The sequence below is a fragment of the Lissotriton vulgaris genome, chromosome 4_1 (assembly GCF_964263255.1).
Source record: "Lissotriton vulgaris chromosome 4_1, aLisVul1.2, whole genome shotgun sequence".
NCBI lineage: Eukaryota > Metazoa > Chordata > Amphibia > Caudata > Salamandridae > Lissotriton > Lissotriton vulgaris.
In genome coordinates, this window is record NC_141691.1 from 1,322,520,821 (window position 1) to 1,322,540,248 (window position 19,428).

General features: G+C 46.9%; 1 non-coding gene across 1 annotated transcript; it reads left to right on the forward strand.

Annotated features, from left to right (window-relative positions):
• The first annotated feature begins 11,146 nt into the window (after positions 1–11,146).
• Positions 11,147–11,253, forward strand: LOC147723938 (U6 spliceosomal RNA). The gene has a single exon (XR_015295396.1). It is a non-coding gene; the product is annotated as a U6 spliceosomal RNA (small nuclear RNA).
• Positions 11,254–19,428: the final 8,175 nt, after the last annotated feature.

Consider the following 19,428-nt stretch of genomic DNA (forward strand, 5'->3'; position numbering starts at 1 on the left):
TCACGACCTATTGCAGCAAGAGCAACGAGATCCGTAAAATAGCCAACAACCATTGGAGCATCATATCAGATGTGATTGAAGTCCCAGACCCCCCTATGCATGCTTTCAAAAAAGCCAAAAGCATCAGAGACCTGGTGGTCCGCTCCATGCTGGATACCCCACCAGCCCCAACAATACAAACAATGTGGAATCTCCCCAATATAATTGGGAATTACAAATGCAGTAGCTGCAAGGCCTGTGCGCTTTGCATTGAAACAAAGACTATCACACAAAATAACATTACTATCGATCTGAAAGCACTTACTAACTGCAATAGTAATGGAGTGATATATGCCATTGTTTGCCCATGCGGCCTGATCTACATAGGTCAAACTAAGCAGAAGATCAAAAACAGGATACTGCAGCATTGCAGTAGAATAAGATGCCAAACTATGGGGGCGCCCTTAGTAGACCATTTTCAGGCTAAGAACCATACACCCGAATCCCTAAAATGGGTGGTCATTGAAAAAATCACACTGGGGCCTAGGGGCGGGGATGTAGATTCCATTTTGAACACACGAGAATGTAAACGGATGCAGCGATTTGACTCAGTACAAAATGGACTAAATGAGACAGATGTAACCTTCTCCCAAATGGCTTTGATCAACTGTGACTAAAATCTGTTGGCACGTTTATAATGTTTTTCCATGCTCCTAACATCTTAGCTGTGTTTGAATGTCAAATATATACACGTGTTGGCATGTCGGACAAAGAGCTATTCAGTGATTACGGAACAATATCCCTATGCAAAGTCAAAGTCAAATGTTGCTTATGGTAATATGTTTTACTGCTTTTTGCCTTTTTAATTTGCCAATGTAAGACACAGACAGGGATTATTATGTTTAACTATGTCATGTGCCCAGTTAAGTACCCCTCCGGGGTGTATTCCCCATCAGCAGGAGCCTGCCATGTAACACATCTGTTATTTCATATAAATGTGTTCCCAATCACGAAGGAGATCCCTTAACTTAGGGCTTAGGGATCCCCTTAGCTTCCTTTTAAACTTTTTAGACACTCCCTGCATTGGATGCGATCGCCGCAACCTGATTGGTGGATCGCGACGAGCCTCCAGGCAGTATCCAGCGTCTGCACCTCGCGGCTTGCTCCCTCGCGGCCGGGCAGCACTGCTGAATGCACTCGCTCATATGAAGTCCTGACGGTAAGCGGCAGACAATCTCCCTAATAAGGAATTCCACACGCCCTGAGTATTTTCAACCTTAATGATATATATCTGCTTGACTTGGTGTACGAGCTAGACTTGTTTTAAATGCTGAATCCGAGACTCGTTTCGAGACGCCGAATTACCTTACCAATTTCGCAGTCCTTTCTTATAGGTGTCCCTAGACTAATGTATGATCTAGACTGCCTATTAGTGTCTTTCCTATTCATACCGATAATAACTATCCTCTGATACTTGAATAGGACTCGTTCACATTATACGAAACCTTCTCTTTTAATCTTCAGAAATAAAAGCATCTGGATGAGCCAAGAAATGGAAATGATCAAATGAATTGATTGATTGGAAAGCCGCGGATGTCCCAGTAAGTGTCCCCCTTGTTATTTCTCCGAGCACTTTGCTCATAGGATTACTTAATTAACCCAGCACTCAAACCTATGCCTCCAATTTCAAACACCTTTAGGTTACCATTTACTACAAAGGAACCGATGATGGTCCAACCTCAATAGGCCACTGGACGGCCCAACACTAAGTAAGAAGCCAACTTTTTAATTGAGCTAGTTGCAGTACTATTGCACTTTAAACTCTAGTTTTGATACAGTCCTTTCTGCAATTGTATCACCTTTAGGCGCTCCTGCACCCTTAAGTCCTGAAGAAGACCCCAGCATGAGGCTTCAATCAACCCTTAATCCAGGGGTCGAAACGTAGACCGGATTGTATTTTACCCTCCTAACATAGGAAGCAACCCATTGATTAATACGGATCCTATGTTAAAGAAGGAAACGGAACTAATGAACAAAATTAGTCTGTAAAGGTTGCATCGAAAACCACTGTGATTGTAATAAGGTCACAACACCCTTTACCCAGTCCCCACCTGTATCCAACCACACCCATCCCACCTAACTGTCTCTTTTTCTTGTCACTTTGAGCGCATTTTAAATGTTTACTATGTAGCGAACACTTGAGAACTGTATCCACAAGAGCGTTGTTTTACATGAATTCAATTAAGACTTATGTCCTCCAGTTTCTACTTGATCCAATGAAGTAATTGGTCTCTTGCCTGTTATATTGCTTGTGGTACTTATTTGAACAGTGCGAATCACACTTTCCTTAAAATGTTGAAATAAATGTTTTTGTACTGCACAGAAGTATTCTCTAAATAATTTATTAACGTGAAAGTTTCCATGATAAATTCTTGGTTATAATCAGTTCCTTAAGGTGGGCAGGATCATTAAGCGTGGCGCAGGGGAGGGGATGCATCAGTTGCAGTCATGATCAATCGTTTACTTATTGCAGTGTGGCATTGACAAAGAAATCAGAATCAAGGGACAATGCTTTGAAAATCAAGTAGTACTGCGTTGATTCCACAGTGTTGAAGAAGGCAGAGCACTGGAGTCAAATCGATTTGTCACAGACTCTGTGATGCAGTGCTCAAAACTCATGAAGCGGCGGTTGTTCTGATGCACTGCAACAGAAAGATGGGGCCTGCGTTGTAAGCTGCGGTCATTGCGTCAAGTGGGGACCCCAATTCAGTTCAGGCAGTAGCGATGTGTCACGTTTTGCAGCAATGCACTGGTGAGGTATGAAGCTGGAAGTCAATGCGTGGAATTTTCTTCTTGTTGAACCAGAACTCCATTTCAAATCCAATGAACTGGATTTGGCACCACTTGGCAAGACCCAAGAGCCCAAGTTCGGGAAGGTGAAGTCTTTGAAGGCCCTGAGACTACTTAAGGAAGAGGCAAGCACACTCAAGCTTATGGAGTACCTTGCAAGCAGTATGTAGAAAGCAAAGCTCTGTCCTTTCACTCTCAGGACAGCAGTAGCATCAGCAGGCCAGCACAGCAAAGCAAAAATAGTAAAGTGGCAGTCTGTCCTGACAGCAATCCAACTCTTTTTCTTGGCAGAATGTAATTAACGCAGAAGTATTCAGATGATATGGTGTCAGAGGTCCAGTACTTACAATCATTTCAGCGTTTGAAGTGGGCACACTTCAAAGGAAAGTCTTTTTAGTGCACAAGACCCAGCCTTTCCCTGCCCTGGTTCCAGACACACTTCAAGGGGATGGAGACTGCATTGTGTGGGGATCATAAGAGCCCTATTCAGATGTAAGTGATAACTCCTCTCACCACTCTAACTCAGGAAGGCCCATCAACTTGGTGGTCGGCCATCAGGATATGCAGCACACACCTTGGGCCTACCTTATGGGTGCCTTACATGTGCTAAAAAGGAAGGTTTAGGCCTGGCAGGTGGATGTACTTGCCAGGTTGATATGGCAGTTTTAAGTTGCACACACAAAGGATGCAGTGGCAGGCCTGGGACATGTTTACAGGGCTACTTATGTAGGTGGCCCAATCAGTGCTGCAGGTCCACTAGGAGCATCTAATTTAGAGGCCCTGCGAACATCTGGCGCACTGTACTAGGGTCTTAGTAGTAAATAAAATATGACAATCGTGGAGAAACCAATTATCATTACATTTTAGAAAGGGAGCACTTAAACATTAGCACTAGTCAGCGGTTGTAAAGTGCCTAGAGTCATAAAACCTTTTTTTAACAGAGACAATGGTCCCTAAACAGATAAATCAATTCAATGAATATAGACTAAATAGTTCTATATTAATGTCCAGCCGGACGGTTTTATTCCATTGGATGATTATTCATATCAAAATCTAAAAAATGTAAGTGGGACACCAGCCGGTGCCCGACTAAACACACTCCACAAGAGGGAACATACAACATAAATTGTACGCAAAACAAGGGGCAGTCTGATTGGCATAAATTATATACAGACAAATCACAAAATACACATATGCACACAAAAATTCTCAATACATTAGTGACATTTGCGTATGCTGTCTAGATTTTGATATGAATAATCATCCAACGGAATAAAACCGTCCGGCTGGACATTAATATAGAACTATTTAGTCTATATTCATTGAATTGATTTGTCTGTTTAGGGACCATTGTCTCTGTTAAAAATTACTACCCATAGGTCCCTAGCGATTGCACCTTGGGTTCCCTTGTTTTGTAAAATATAGAGTCATAAAACCAGCAAAAACGAAATGCAGCACAAGGTCAAGAATAGGAGGTCAGAAGGAAAAAGCCAGCGGAATCCACACCAAAAGATACAGGTCTAACAAATCAAAAGAAATTGTTTTAAAAAAATAGCTAGGTTTTTCTTGAGGCAGCTAATTCGAGGTGGGTGGAACCATGAAAACCATGTGAGATTCTGGCAGTGTTCTGCCACAAGTGGTATTTGGCAAGTAGCACTGTTCGTGCTGATTTTGATCACTGGGAGCTTGTTCCCAGTGATCACTGTAAAAGGCAATTATGCCCAAGTGAGATGGGGCTCTCAAGGACAGAAGACGGGCAGAATATCGGTGAATAGGGGTGTCCGCCAGGGCTGTGTTTTAGCTCCCAGCCTATTTTCTTTGTATGTGAATGGGGTGGTTGAACATCTACAGCGAATACCATCTGACGCTCCAGCCCTGGCAGACGAAAAAATTCCCACCCTCTTGTTCGCCGATGACACCCTCCTTATTTCAAAGACCCCAAGGGGCCTACAGAGTCTGTTGGACAGTTTCCAGTCATTTTGCACCAACAGAGGGCTGGTCATTAATTCTGAGAAAACAAAGTATCTGATGTTGAATCCCCAAAAAAATGTTAGGACTCCACAAGCACTAAATTCTGTCCCGTTAGAGAGTTTTACCACTTTTGATTACCTGGGTATCCGCATCTCTGACTCCATGCTCTGGAGTTCTCACATCCAAAAAATGCTTCTGAATTATAAAAGGGTAGTGGGGGCAATACTTAAAGAGCACCACACTTCAACAAGTAGACCTATTGCTCCCGCTTTCGACATCTATAAGGCCAGAGGAGAGTGAGCTCAGCCCTTTACGGTGCTGAACTCTAGGGCTTTTCTAATTCAGAGCAAATTGTGAGATCAGAAAACAAATTTTTAAAAGAACTTATGATGCTGCCCCAGAGGATCCCCATTAGGACCTTACTACAAGATCTAGGGTGCCACTCATTTAGAGATCTAGTAAGACTTCGTCCCCTCCTGTGGTGGGCCCGCTTGTGGCAGACGCCAGAACTGACAAAGTATGCAGTGGGGTTAAGTGAAATAATGGATATGAATGGGTGGCATAAAATCAAATGGCTAAAGGACCTAAAAACATTTCTGCATGACCTTGACCTTAAAGAGGCATGGGCAAATAGAACTGCTCCACCAAAGGCAGAACTCAAGAAGGCTTACTGGTCCTGGGTTAGTAATAAGAGGTTCCTTGATCCCAAATTAGGCAGGCTGTCAGAGGAGTTCATGCAACAAAAGCATTCTACTCGCTATGAACCATACCTAGATGTCATACAAAAACCTTATGACAGAGCTCTGTTCTTTGAGTTCAGGGTTGGTTCACTCCTCACTCGTGGAATGACAGCGCAATTGAAGGGTCCCTACCAGACACCAGCCTCCTGCCCGAACTGTGAGGCTAATCTTGAGTCAATAGCGCATGTCATGTTTGTTTGTCCAGCCTACAAAGTGCCAAGGGAATGCTGGCTTAAACTACTCTGCAGGGAGTTGGGTACTCGTAGCCACCTCGTGGCGCTGCGCATTTTAAGATCTGATGCACAAGCCCTCTATGTGTGTGGTTTGGCCAAATTCCTGAGATGGGCGTGGAATATTAGATCCAGAACCTTGAATGCCAATCCCTAAGTATTCTTCCTGCTATGAGTTCTCCGCACTTTGTGAATTGCACTTTCTCCCATTTTTATGCTGTAAATGTTATTTTTAACTATTTATTATAAGGTTTCTGATGAACCCCTTCCATGCTGGTGATGAACCCCAGCCGTCACGCTCTGCGGCGCTCGTGTGCTGATGACGGCTGGGGTTCGTCACGGCCCCGCCCTGTTCTTTTGTTTACCGCACAGCGGCGGAAACGGCCCAGCATGGAAGGGGTTAATTTTGTTATTCAGCCGATTAGGGTATATTTACTATTTGTCAAAATGTATTGTGTTTTTAATAATATAGCTTTTTATTCTTGTTCTACAGATTTTAAGAATTTTTTATCAAAATAAAGCTATTATGACTGACTACTACTCACATATGACAAAATGCAATGTACAAACTTCTAGACCGAGACCTCTTCCCACCATGTTTTCTGTCACGGTGGCAGAGATTATGTTTAGGTGAATGTTTTTGTAGTAAATGTAATAGGGATCAAGGGGAGGCATTAGAAAATAGGGAATATACGCAGCTGATTGAGAGGAGTTTAGGCAAATTTAAGAAGGGGGTTAAGGACGGTCATGCTAATACAAACATGCACCCACACCTATAAAAATTAAGACCATAGCTATTCACAAACTATACTTCTAAAGTTACTACAGCCCTGAATTATATGTAATTTGAATTATATGTAATTATTCATAATCTAAATGATAGAACAATGTAATAATAAACCTAATTTAAACATTAATTTAAACTTTGAAACTTTTATAAAAAATATAAAAACATAACAAAAAAGTCAACAACTTTTAACAGAATTTACTAAATATTAAATACCAATAAAATATGTTATTTACTGGAAAATATTTTCAAATGAATGTTTTATTTAGTTTGAAGCATCACGGTGCTGTGCCATTTTACTTTATTAGATCTTGATTATTAATACATATTTTCAATGTTCTTACATCTATTTTATTCATTATTTATTTGTACTAGTAGTATTTTACCCTTACAAATTCTGTTATAGGAGGCTCATAAGCATGATTTGAGGGGTTGAGACTTGAAAATGTACACCTAGTTTAAACTCTCAACTTGGAAATGGTTAATGGCAAAACGTGGAAAGTTACACCTAGCATTAAATATACACCTTTGCACATGTACACGTGTATTTTACCTTGATGAATCAGGCCTTCTATAACACACTGTTAAAATCCCAAATACCAAATCAGTCACACAAACAATAAATTCAAGTTAGACTATCTTTAGAAATCCACAAGACCCATAGATGTCAACTTGTGTTCAGAGTCAGGGTTTAAGGTCTTAAGGTATGCTCTTATAGGGAGTATGATGATGGAGGGTTAAACACAGCAAAACTGAAGGCCTTTGGGAATCCAGTGGATGTTCTGGTTCAGCCGCAATGTAACTTCCCATTACCTCCTCGTAAGTCTTCCTCGCCACATGATTTACATAGTGAGCTTTAGCTCCACAACAGAACCCTCCAAAGCAAAAAGAAACTACCTCCCACCCCCTTCCAACATGGCCGACCAGTCCCACCTGACCTCTATAAGAGGCGGGCCGGCCCAACCAATCAGCCTGTTTTTTTTGTTCTGCACGATTCTCTCCAGAGCACTGTTCAGGTAAGATGGGCCGGCGTGAGCTGGCCCTTGGGGTTTAGGGTGGAGGACCTGCTCTAGCGGTCTCGAGTGCCTTATACCTATCTAAATCCCCCCCCCTCTTCCTTCCCCCGGTCCTGTGGGGCCGGTTAGGTGCTGCTCTAGCGTGCCATGGGTTTACAGGGGGGGGGGGCGGCCGGGGGTGTGGGGTGACTGTACATTCCCGTGGCTCCCCCGGTCGTTACAGTGGGGCCCTACCCATTAGGTGGACGCTTGGGCCCTGCGCATTCTCCTGTATGTGGATACATGCGGGGGGTTGATACACCCCTCTGAGAATGACTCTACGCCTCGGAGGTCCGCTGTAAGCGGGGACCCTGGTTCGAGTCCGGAAACTCGGGTTTCTGTTGGTTGCAGGCAGGAGTTTGCGCCATGTCTGACAGTGCCTCGGGCCTGGCATTGGGCCGCCTGGACATGCACTCGGCAAATGAACAACCGTCAGGGCGGCCGACTTTGAGGATGGACAACCAGGATAATCTTCCTGCTCATATTAATGAGTATTCCCCTCTCTAATGAGCCGCCGTTCCCACTATAATGGTGGGGAGTCACCAGGTGGCGCTGTTGCTCTGCCTACGTTGACAAGGGATTCCTGTGCGCAGGTTAACTGTTTTGGAACTGAGGCGACAGGCGCGTGTGAGCTTGTCCTTCGCAGAGCCCTCACAAGACGGGGTTCGTTGCCTGCCTGTGCGGTAGGGATGTTTTTAAACAGTGTTTTAATTAAAGATAGTGTATGCCCCACGGAGTCCGATCGTTTCTCCTGCGCCTCGGATCCCTGTGCCTGAGGAGTGGGATCTCGATTGGCGGTCATCGGACTGGGGCTTTCCGTGCGTTATGTACGGGACGAATTCCCTACTCGGGGCGGTCCTACCTTTTAGGTCGGCGGGTCCTCGGGGCTCTGACGGGTCCGGGGGCTCCCCCCGGCAGCACGGTTTTTCACGGCGCTGTGCGCTGCCGCCTCGCTTCATTTTGGACCCTACGGGTCGCGACGGTTTGCCGCGCTGGAGTTGGCTGCGAGCACCTCCCACCTCCCGCCTCTCGAGGGCGGAGTTTGGTTGCCGCCAGGTGCGGCCAATGTACTGGCGCGGATCCTGCTTCCTCAAGAAGGCCGAAATAAGCTCAGTTGGGAGAGCTCCAGTGGCGCAATCGGTTAGCGCGCGGTACCTATACAGCAGTACTTGCACTGCGCCATGCCGAGGTTGGGAGTCGAGCCTTGCCTGGAGCAGCTGATTGGTTTTCATAAACCATTTCACTAAAAGTACAGATTAGACTCAGAATAAAGACTGCTTTATAAAAGCGTCTTGGACGGCGTGCAGGGCGCGTCTGCCCCATCCTCGAGGGGCCGGTGTTCGCTCCTCGGTAGGGGCGTTTTCATTTTGTTTCAGTTCCCAGGGCACTGCGTTTTGTATGTCGACCCTGTGGGGCTTGACGGTGGCAGGCATCGCAAGGTGCTTTCTTGCTTCTACATGTGTCCTGACGGTGGCTCCTGGCCAGACTTACTGTGCTGCGCTGGCAGCGCTCTCTGGGGGCGCGGTGCATCCTGGGGTCAGGTCCCTTGGGGAGCCCTGTGTACTTCGGAGCTATAGCTCTTTGGTGTTGGTACTTTTGGTGCGGTCAGCCCTCGCAGGCCGGGGTTTGGATCCCGCCTATGCTGGTGGGGTGTCCCAAGGTGGACATTTCCACAAAGTTTTGATGTCATCCCGGTTACTCCGGGCTGTGTGCATACGACACGCTGTGGAGGGGTAGTGTACTCTTCCCTCTACGGGCGGCCATACGGCCTGGGATTTTAGCCCGGGCCCTGGGTTCGTTTCCATGCCTCGGCGGAGCTTGGGTTCGAAGTCCCTGGGAACTGTTTATTTCCGCGGGTTTTGGACCCTCCGCGTCGGCCCCTCGGGGCTTCAGTTGCCTGGTCTCCTCCAAGGGACTGGGGTTTGTCCTCAGGGTCACAGGTTCGTATACCGACTGGTACACTCTGCCTTTCATCCATCTGTGGTCGTGAAACATTGTTCCTTTGAGTTGGGTTACAACGAACATCGGTATTTCAGCGCCAACATACCCGTAGTGGGGTTTGGCACTTTCCGTAGACATAGATTATGTTTGGAAACAGCGGCTTTCGTACTGCCGCCTTGTACCCTGGCTGGGGTATTGTGCGCGATTTTTTGTATCAGGTTGCGCTTCGGTGAAGGTCCTGGCCCGAGTCTCGGCTGTTGCCGGTCTCGGGCTAGTTCTGCCACCCCCCTTTTCGCCCCGAGAGACTGACAGTCTGGGGCGCTTCGGGCTTGCTGTCCGGGCTGGCTAGTCTGGCGGTTGTCCCGCGGGGTCCCACCGTCTCGACGGGTTGGGGTCCCGGCCCCTTCCCGTGCCTCGCCTGCTAAAGCCTGCGAGTGGGGGTTCCCGCTCGCGGTGGCGAGTACTTCCGTTGGGCTGGCGTTCTGGCCCTGGGGGGGAGCTGTGCTCCTGGCCCGCCTGGTGGATCTTCTTCGCCGGGGGTGGGTCTTGGGGGTTCCCTGTCTGGCCGTGTGCTTCCTCACGGCCGCGTTTTCGTCTCCCCCCGCCAGGGGAATATGGAGTCACATCTGGCGGTGTCTCTCATCCGTCGGCTTCCTGGCCCATGTCCGGTGGTCCCTTCGGTCCTCGTCTCGGGCTTGTCCTCCTTCGGGGGGGGGCGTGTGCCTGGTCCCGGTGCTTCCCTCTGGTTCTTTCAGGGGGGGGGGCGTCCTTTGGCGCCGGGTCGTTTGGCGTTGAGTTCTCCTGCGGCCGCTCAGCACCTCGTGCTTCGGGGGTTGCTGGATTTCTTCCTGGCCCGTTTCTGATGGCTCGCTTCGACAGCACTGTTAATACACGTGGAGGTGACTGGCTTGGCCCCTGCAAGTTTTCGTGTGGCTTTCCATTGGCCGGGGCTTGGGTCCCCGGGTCTTGGTCGGGTTGGGCGCCCTGAGGGGGGTGTCACCGGTCCGGGCCCTTCGGGCAGTCTTCCCCCGGGGACCGACGGAGTCGGGTCTGGCCTTCGTGGCATGGTCTCGCCCTGCCCCGGTGGTGTTTCTACGCCTAGGGCCTGGGCTCGGTCTGCCTCCGAGGTCTCTGTTCACGGAGGGGGGCTCGGCCCTCCGGCCCGGGTTCTACTCCTCCTTCCGGGTCCTTATTACAGGTCTTTCGCGTGGCCTTTCGGTCTGCTGGATCTCCCCCGTGCCCTCTGAGATCGCGGTTCCTCGGCAGGTGGCGCTTGGGCAGGGCCGGGGTGCTCATGGACGCCCGGCGGCGCATGGCCTTGTTTTGGAACGTTGCAGTGGGGGCGTTCCTGTTTTTGGTTCCCGGCGGGGTCCACCGCCCCGGGTTCCCTCTCCTTTGACCGGGCTGGCGATTCAAGCCTCCTGGCCGATCCCGGATCTTCCCGTGCAGTGGTTGGGTCCCCCGCTCTCGGCGTCGGTGTTGAGCCGGCTCTTGTCGGCTGGCCTGCCTCCTTGTGCAGGCCTGGTTCTGGAGCGGAGGACGCTGCTGGCTCGGGGGTTGTGGCTTTGCTGCTAGGCTCCCGCAGGCATTCCAGTGCTCGCTTCGGCAGCACGTATACATATTTGGATAGATACGGAGTAGATTGGCACGGCTCCTGCACAAGGAGGACCCGCAGGATTCGTGGAGCGTTCCATGTTAGTGGAGACGGGTAGCTCAGGGGTTGGAGGCGGCAGTCCCGGTAGCTGAGATTGGTCCTGGACCTGAGTTCGATTCCCCGCCTGACGGTGGGTCTTGGGCTTCAATTCTTCCATGGACTCGAGAATTCTCATGCCGGTGCCTACTCGTCTCACGGGCTCACACTCTGCATCTCTGGGCGGATGCTTGCTTATTCTCCACTTGGGCCCCTTGCGGCGGGATGCCTGACTCTCACCTTGTATCCTGCAGCCTACGGTCGTACCACCCTGAAGGCGCCTGTTCTCGTCCGATCTCAGTAGTTAAGCTGGGTCGGGACTGGTTGGTACCTGGATGGGAGATCTCACAAGGGAATACCTGGTCGGGTTCCCGAGGCACGCACCTTGTTGCCTTTGGGCGATACGTGCGCCAGGCACATCGCATTACACTTGCATACTCCACTCTCTCGTTCTACGAGCTCTTCGGGGCCCGCCCTTTTGGGACCCGGCCCTCGGTGGCGGTTCCTAGCCGGTCAGGTTTCCCTGGTGGCGATGGTGTCTGCCGGGCGGATGGGCGTGCGGGGGTCGTTCCTCCGCTCCCCGCCCTACTTGCGGGTTTTGCCGGACGGGGTTGCTCCTCCGGCATGTCCCCCGTGTCCTTCCCGGGGTCCCTTCCCTGGGGCCTCGAACTCGGGTGGTGTCTTCCCGTTTTTTCCGACCAGCGTGGTTCCTCCCTTGTCCGGGCTGGTTGTTCGGCGTGCTGTTTTGGCTTCTCTTAGCCGCACGTTTTTCCTTTCCCGGTGGGATGACCTGTGTTATGCCTTTTGGGGCCCGTTTCGTTCGGGCCACTTGCCCTCGTTCCTCCATGGTTCGCGGGCTTACACAGGCTGGCATCCTTCCCTACGCTTCGCTGGGTTCGGTGGATCCGGCGGGGGCCCAGGGTCGGTCTGCGAGGTGTGGCTCTGTTCCCTGGGCCCCCTTAGTGGGTGTCTCCTCTGTGGAGTATTGGTCTGACTTCGGCGTGGTCGTCACCCGCCTGGTTCGTGGGTCTCTAGCAGTCCCGGGGGGACTTCGCTGGGGCCGTTCTGAGTGCTGGAGCTGCGACTCCTGGTTGGCCTCCTTTTCCTGGAGGCCTTGATTTCAGGTTTCCTGAGGTCCCTGTTTTCTTTTCAGTTGTTTACATCAACCTTGGGTTGGTTTCTCTGCATCACCATGTGGTGTTGTGGTTATGGTGGTCAATGAAGCCTTGTTGGCTTGGGTATTTGCTCACTATGTAAATCATGTGGCGAGGAAGACTTACGAGGAGGTAATGCCCCGGTTACTTACCGGTAATCTTCATTACTCCGAGTATAGTCTTCCTCGCCACATGAGTTCCCCCCCCCCCCCTCCCTGTCTGGCTATCGGCTTCATTGTTTGCTTGGTAGATCAGGCTGATTGGTTGGGCCGGCCCGCCTCTTATAGAGGTCAGGTGGGACTGGTCAGCCAGGTTGGAAGGGGGTGGGAGGTAGTTTCTTTTTGCTTTGGAGGGTTCTGTTGTGGAGCTAAAGCTCACTATGTAACTCATGTGGCGAGGAAGACTATACTCGGAGTAATGAAGATTACCGGTAAGTAACCGGGGCATTACTGCTAGCATGAAACAGTACCGGTACGATATTATTCCATTTTCTACTGGTTCAGGGGAAGGAAGCCAATGCATGTTCAACAATAATGCAATCATAGCTGTGTATGTATTACGCCTCTAAAGGTGAAAATGAAAGTCCTTGAAATTGTCTCTTTGTGATAAACATCAGCCTTAACGAATATTTTACTGCATGCTTCCATCTTTAATGTGAATATCTTTGTATCAGTCCTGCTTGTAAGTAGCCCAAATGCGTTTGAGATTCTTCTAGCTTGACCTTCAGTTACTTCCAATCTCAGAGGTCCTTTTCATGACCGTGGATCATCGGCAAAAATCTAGGTCATAGAATTAAAAGTATCCCTGTACCCTTGTGGGGGGATATCACTGCCAAATTGCTCTTATTTCTGGTGGCAGCAATGCTGTTTAGAGCATTGCCACGGAAACACATGGGGGATGGCATGCTTTCATTTTCTGTCTGCTTTAGCATAATGTGAAAATGACTTTAAGAGGCTGAAAGTCTATCCAAAGAATCTGGTGGTTTCAAAAAGTGATGGATGCGACTTTGAACCAATGTGACTGGTATCATCGCGAGAGACGCGAACGCAGTACACGGAATGTGTTGTCCAGAGGAACGTGGTTCAAGGATGAAGCAAGGTTACAGTTGGGCACGGAAGTAATTTAAAGTGCGTTGATCTCACTTCTTTCTGTCCGATTTAACACGCTCGATTGAAAGAGACACAAATTATGCTAGCAGGTCTGACTTTTTTTTTAATCCACTGCAAATGTGCATTGATTCAGTTCTTTTTTTTAATCATCACAACAGCAAGAATTCACAGGGCAAGGCAACCTAGAAATACAGTAATTCCCGAAGAATGCATTAAATATAGGTTCCTGCCTTTGGTTGCATGGTATGGTATTATTTTGTTTATTTGATGTTCGTGCCTTTGTCTATTTTTTAAGGTTTGTGTCACTGGAACTGCTATCCATATGTCTAAATGCTTGACATTTATAAATTCATTAGTAGAAAAACATTGTATCAACTACATTTAAAGAGGCAATTTACATTCATGATTAACATGCGTGGAAACACGTCATACCATTCGGTCCCGATTTCCAATTGTGCAGAATAGGTTGGTGGATTTACCACCCACATTAAATGCCATTATCAAATAAATCGTAATTCCAATCGCTGGCAGACCCATATTTGCACATGGATCAGAATTTACGTTTGAACGTCTAATTAGGGTGTTAGACTGGATGCCATTGTTATTCACATCCACTTGATACATGAACAATGTCAAATGGAGATTACCCTGCACAATTTGAATGTGTGCCTCTGTTGGGATTTGTCATTACCGTTCAAAATATTTTATCTGGGCATTTACTATCTGCAGTAAATCTGGTGGTGCTATCTCAGTAAATCTGGTGGTTGGTGCCTGTGCAATTTAGGAATGGGTAAGTGTGATAAGTGGGATGAAAAAGGTGATGGTCTCTGAAAGTGGCATGGTGTGAGAAACCAGGGCTTTTTGCAGGGTCTTTCCACTTTTACCCTCATTTATACTACTAGATTCTGGTTTTCTGACTCTGATTGTTCAAAGGGCTCTGCTAACCAGACACAGGGCCTGTGCTCTTATTAAAAGTACATGGTAATTAGGTATAATTCTAATTGTTAGTAACAACCTACCTGTAAGTCACTAGTATGTGGTAGGGCATGTAGGGTTAGGGGCTCAGTAGATTTAATGGACGAAGTATGCACTGCTGTGTTACTTGCAGTCACTTTAAAGACAACCCTGCCTTGTAGGTGGATTTTAAAAGTCAATTCTGTGTAAATTCGACTTTGGGATTAAAAGGACTTCCAAAGTCTTAAAAAATTTGTACATGTACCTCACCGATAAATCCTCCCCTAGGTACCTCAGGGGAAGGGTTCCTTGTAATTATAAACAGGGAAACATATGTTTTATTTGCTCTTGTGAGGGACAAACTGCCAATTTCATTGTTTTCCATTGTAGCATATTGGCTCCATAGAGTAACATGGGAATACTTTAAGAATGTATAACTATTGATAGAAGTGAGCTAAAAAAAGAATAAATCCAACAACTCACCAAGATTAGGGCCTAGATGTATCAAGCCGTTTGCGAATCGCAAACGGTCTTTTTGCATGTTTTGGCATGCACCAAAATTTTGCAAATTAAGGTATCGCAAAAAATTGCGATTCCTTATTTTGCCATAGCATTTAAGGAATCGCAATTTTGCGATTCCTTAAATGCTATGTATGTTATGTATGTAGCATTTTTCATTTGCGAATTTTGGTTAAGAAATCGCAGATTACCACCAACTTGTAGCGAATCCGCAATTAAGGAAGATTAAGAAATCGCTAAACATAGCAAATTTTTACATACATGCCATTTTGCGATTTTTGAATAGCGATTCCTTAAAAATCGCTATTTAGAAATCGCAAAGGGGTATGTTGATTCATCTACCCCTAGATTTGTATATCAATCACAGAAACCTTGTTATATACCTTGCATTTCTTCTGTGCTAAAATCCAGCTTTCCAGCAGCCTCTCCTGATTTTGCAGTCTTTGGCAGGCTGACCCAAAATACTCTGATGAAGTGTGAAGTGGCCTGTATTGAGACAAATTACATCGTGTAGGAGGAGATATGCATGCTCCGGAAGAAATTGTCATATTTTGGTGTGACACATGCACCCCATTGGTCAGGTGTACACTCCTGCTTGTCACCCAGGAACACTGGATAAATATGGGAGAGCTGACCAGCAACTCAGATCTCTGGCTGAAACTACAAGAAGAAGAAGGACGGTGCTGCTGGAACCCTGGCCTGCACCAAGAGGAATGTGCTGTGAATGACTGCACCTGCTGCACACTTTGGGAACTGCAGACCTAAGGACATCCAAAAGAGCAAGTCAGAGCTTCTAGAACCTTGCCTTGGTATTGTGGACACTCTGGCACCCCGAAAGGACCTCCTTGCAATAGATCCAGAAGTTTGGAGAAGATTAGAGAAGTTTTGGTAAAAACCTTGATAAGGTCTCCGACCCGTCAACAAGAGTCAAGCCAGCAATGTCAAACCTTGACCCGACCTGATATTCAGGTTTGTCCTACTGAAGGTCCATGGGATTTTCATCGTTGATGAGACTTCCAGGACTTGACCGAGGCATCACGCTGAGTCAAACTGCAGCTGTCTAACCCAAAACTGGTCTGATGAGAAGCCTCGCTCGAGAGAAAAAGCTTCTAAAAAGTTACTAAGTCAGAAGTAAAAACTGGACTGGCCCTTCCTGCTAAGTGTATCCGACCCATGCTCAAGCTTGACCAAACCATATTCGCAAAGTAGAGTTTTTGGCTTTAATGCACTAGAAACAGTTTATTCTTTAAAAACTCATATTGCCTGGTTCCCTTCATTGAAGTTTTGTTGTCCATGGAAACATTTCCTATTTTTATGAATTGCTTTTGGATTTTATTGTGTCCCGTGTCTCACGTATTTAAAGTATTGGTGTTTTTAAATAATTTACACTGCTGTCTCCTAGGTTAAGCCCATCTGCTCGGAGCCAGCTGCCAAGGGTAGAGCAAGGGAATCATTTTTTGAGACCTTGACTGAACCTTATATTTTGTTATTGTGACTTTATTACTAGTGGTTGTTAAAAATGGGATTTCTGGTTGGCTAAGACTTGCGCCAAAGCCAGAACGAAACCACCACTCTAGTCAGGGCAAGGGAGTTACACGCCAAGATAAACCCTGCTCACCCCCTTGGTAGCGTGACACGAGCAGTAAGGCTTATCCCAGAGGCAATGTGTAAAGCATTTGCGCAGCACACACACAACAGCAACACACTAGGCACATCACAAAAAGGAACTCCACACAAGGTTACATATAAAAAATAGCCATTGTAAAACCATAAACACATTAGATCATAATCACACAGATACACTGTGCCAACTGGCACTGGGCAGTATTTACAGGGGATTATATACACAGGACAGGGCCACATGGGCTTCTGTCAGAATCCGCACTTAGTAGAAATAGCACTTAGAACAACTGTAGCACAAAATAACAATTGTAAAACACAACCCGTAACCACCAGTAAAGGGTAGGAACACACTACGTAATACTCATCACCTTAGGCATAGATCACGCAGGGAAACAAACTCACTAGCATAAACTATACTAGGCAAAACAACCTCCTAAGCATGAAAACACATTTAGAGGTATAGGCATAAAGGCATTGCACATTACACACAAATCGCATTAGGCATCAGGTAATTATCAACATAAACACAATATACCATCACCTTGTGCAAGAATCACATTAGATCCTGACCCCTGGCCAACTGGCCTTTCATGCTGCTCAAACGCCCCTTGTCCAACAGTGTCGGGGCAGGCAGCCAAAGGAAGAGTGCGCAAGAGGGGGCCTAAACGTAGCAGCTGCCCACTACTTGCTGGGCAGCTGTAGAATCACCAAGAACATGTCCCCTAGAAATGAAATGCCTAAACGGTGCAGCTGCCCACTACTTGCTGGGCAGATGGATATCACTCAAATGGGGCAGGGGCTCTCAGTGGCCCCGGACAGGAATGTGCCAAATGTTGGAGCATTCTAGGCTCTAGAAATAAACTGGGTAGAGCCAGCAGGGGCTCTAAATCACATATGTCCTTAGTCCACAATTGTGCTCTAAACCAATCAGGCCCAGATAGAGCCGCACAGGCTCTTTAAACAACATGTGCCCCAACGTTGGAGCCCTCTAGGCTCTGAAAACAAATAGGCCCCTTAATAAAGCAGGGGCCCCTCTGGGCCTGGGCCAAGAATTGCCTCCACAGGTTTGGAGCTGCTCGCAGGCTCTAGAAATGACGGGGGCAACTGTGGGAAGGCATACCAGCCCCTCTGGCTCTATTACCAGCCATGGCCCGTTGAAGTAAATATGCCTCAAGTCCCTCACGGGGGATCTTAAACAACTACTGGCCAACACAGAACTTGCCCCCAGATCGGAGGAGCCCCGAGGCTCTGAAACAAGTATGCTCCCCCAAGGAGTGATAACGGCCAGGAGGTGGGGGGACAGCACCAGCAATGTGCCCCATTGCACTCCCCACCCCATCGCAACGAGCTCCACTCACCGGGCTCTCCTGGCCGGCGCCTCGCTCCTGGGTTGCGGGCTGACTCCTGCAGGCGAATTCAGGCACCGGTCACCAGGTGCCCCATGGGGCTCTCCCTTTAAGACAGGAGCCCCGGGGCTCAGCAGTAGTCCTTCTTGCACGTCTGCCTGGGCATACGCAGTAGCGTGGGGTCGGCTCCTGTAGGCTTCCTGCTTCCGATCTGGCAGCTCCGGGTGTGGGTCTTCCTTCCTTTGCCGCCCAGCGCAGGGTAGGCTCCCGCCTGGGTCTTCACTCTGGTACCGGTCACCAGGCGCCATGCGGGGCTCTCCCGTTCCTCCAGGGAGCCCTGCTCGAGCCAGCGCTGGCTCCCGGTTTCACTTCTCCTCGTCCCAGCACTTTCAGGTCACCGCAGGCAGCGCAGCGGCCCTCTGTGTGTTACTGGCTTCTTCGTGGGGAGCAACGAGGGGTAGGCTCCCTCTGAAGACAACGTCCCTGGCGGGGTGGGCGCCCCGCTAGGGGTTCCAAAAAGGGCACAAGGTCCCTGGCGGGGTGGGCACCCACTAGGGATATAAAACAAAGCTGCCACAAGGTCAAGTCGCAGGGTGGGCACCTGCGCAATAAAATCCCACAATAAGTGGGTGGAACCTGTGACGCAAATGGTACACAGACAAAATATCGATTTTTAAATATCGACATGCAAAAATATCGAAGTTTAAATATCGAAATACAAAAATATCGAAGGTAAGTAATATCGATAGTCTAAATATCGATATTGGTATGATATCAGGAATATCGAAGTTGTAAATATCGATGTTAATAATATCGAAATTAATAACTTTGATGTTACTAATATCAATTTTTAAATACATTTAGTGTATATTATATTGTATTTATTATGTTTTATTATTTATTTTTAATGTTATTTTATTAAATATTGTCTTTTACTACTGTAGCGGGTTGTGGGTTTATAGGGGAATAGGGTGGGAAGTAATTTAATTATGTTAAATTAATTATTAATTAGTAGGAATTATTAATTAGGTAATTGAGAATTAATTTTTTATTATTTTTAATTAATTTATTAATTGATAAATATGTTCTGTAGCGGGTTATGGGTTTATAGGGGAATAGGGTGGGAAGTAATTTAATAATAATTAATTAATTGATATATGTTTGTACATATTTTAATTATTAATTAATTGGTAATTAATTTCTATTAATTAGTTAATTCATTATTATAATTTTTAACATATTTATAATTATTAATTAGTTTGTAATTAATTATTAATAATTATTTAATTACATTAATTATAGTGATTTTTTATATATATAATTTATTGTTATTCTTAATTAATTAATTGTGCAAAATAATATTAATTATTAAATTAAATTAATTACAGCAAATGTGCTAATATATTTACTTTATTGTTATTGTTAATTAATAATTAATTGGTAATTAAATAATATTAATTAATTTTGGGTACAGGGGTAT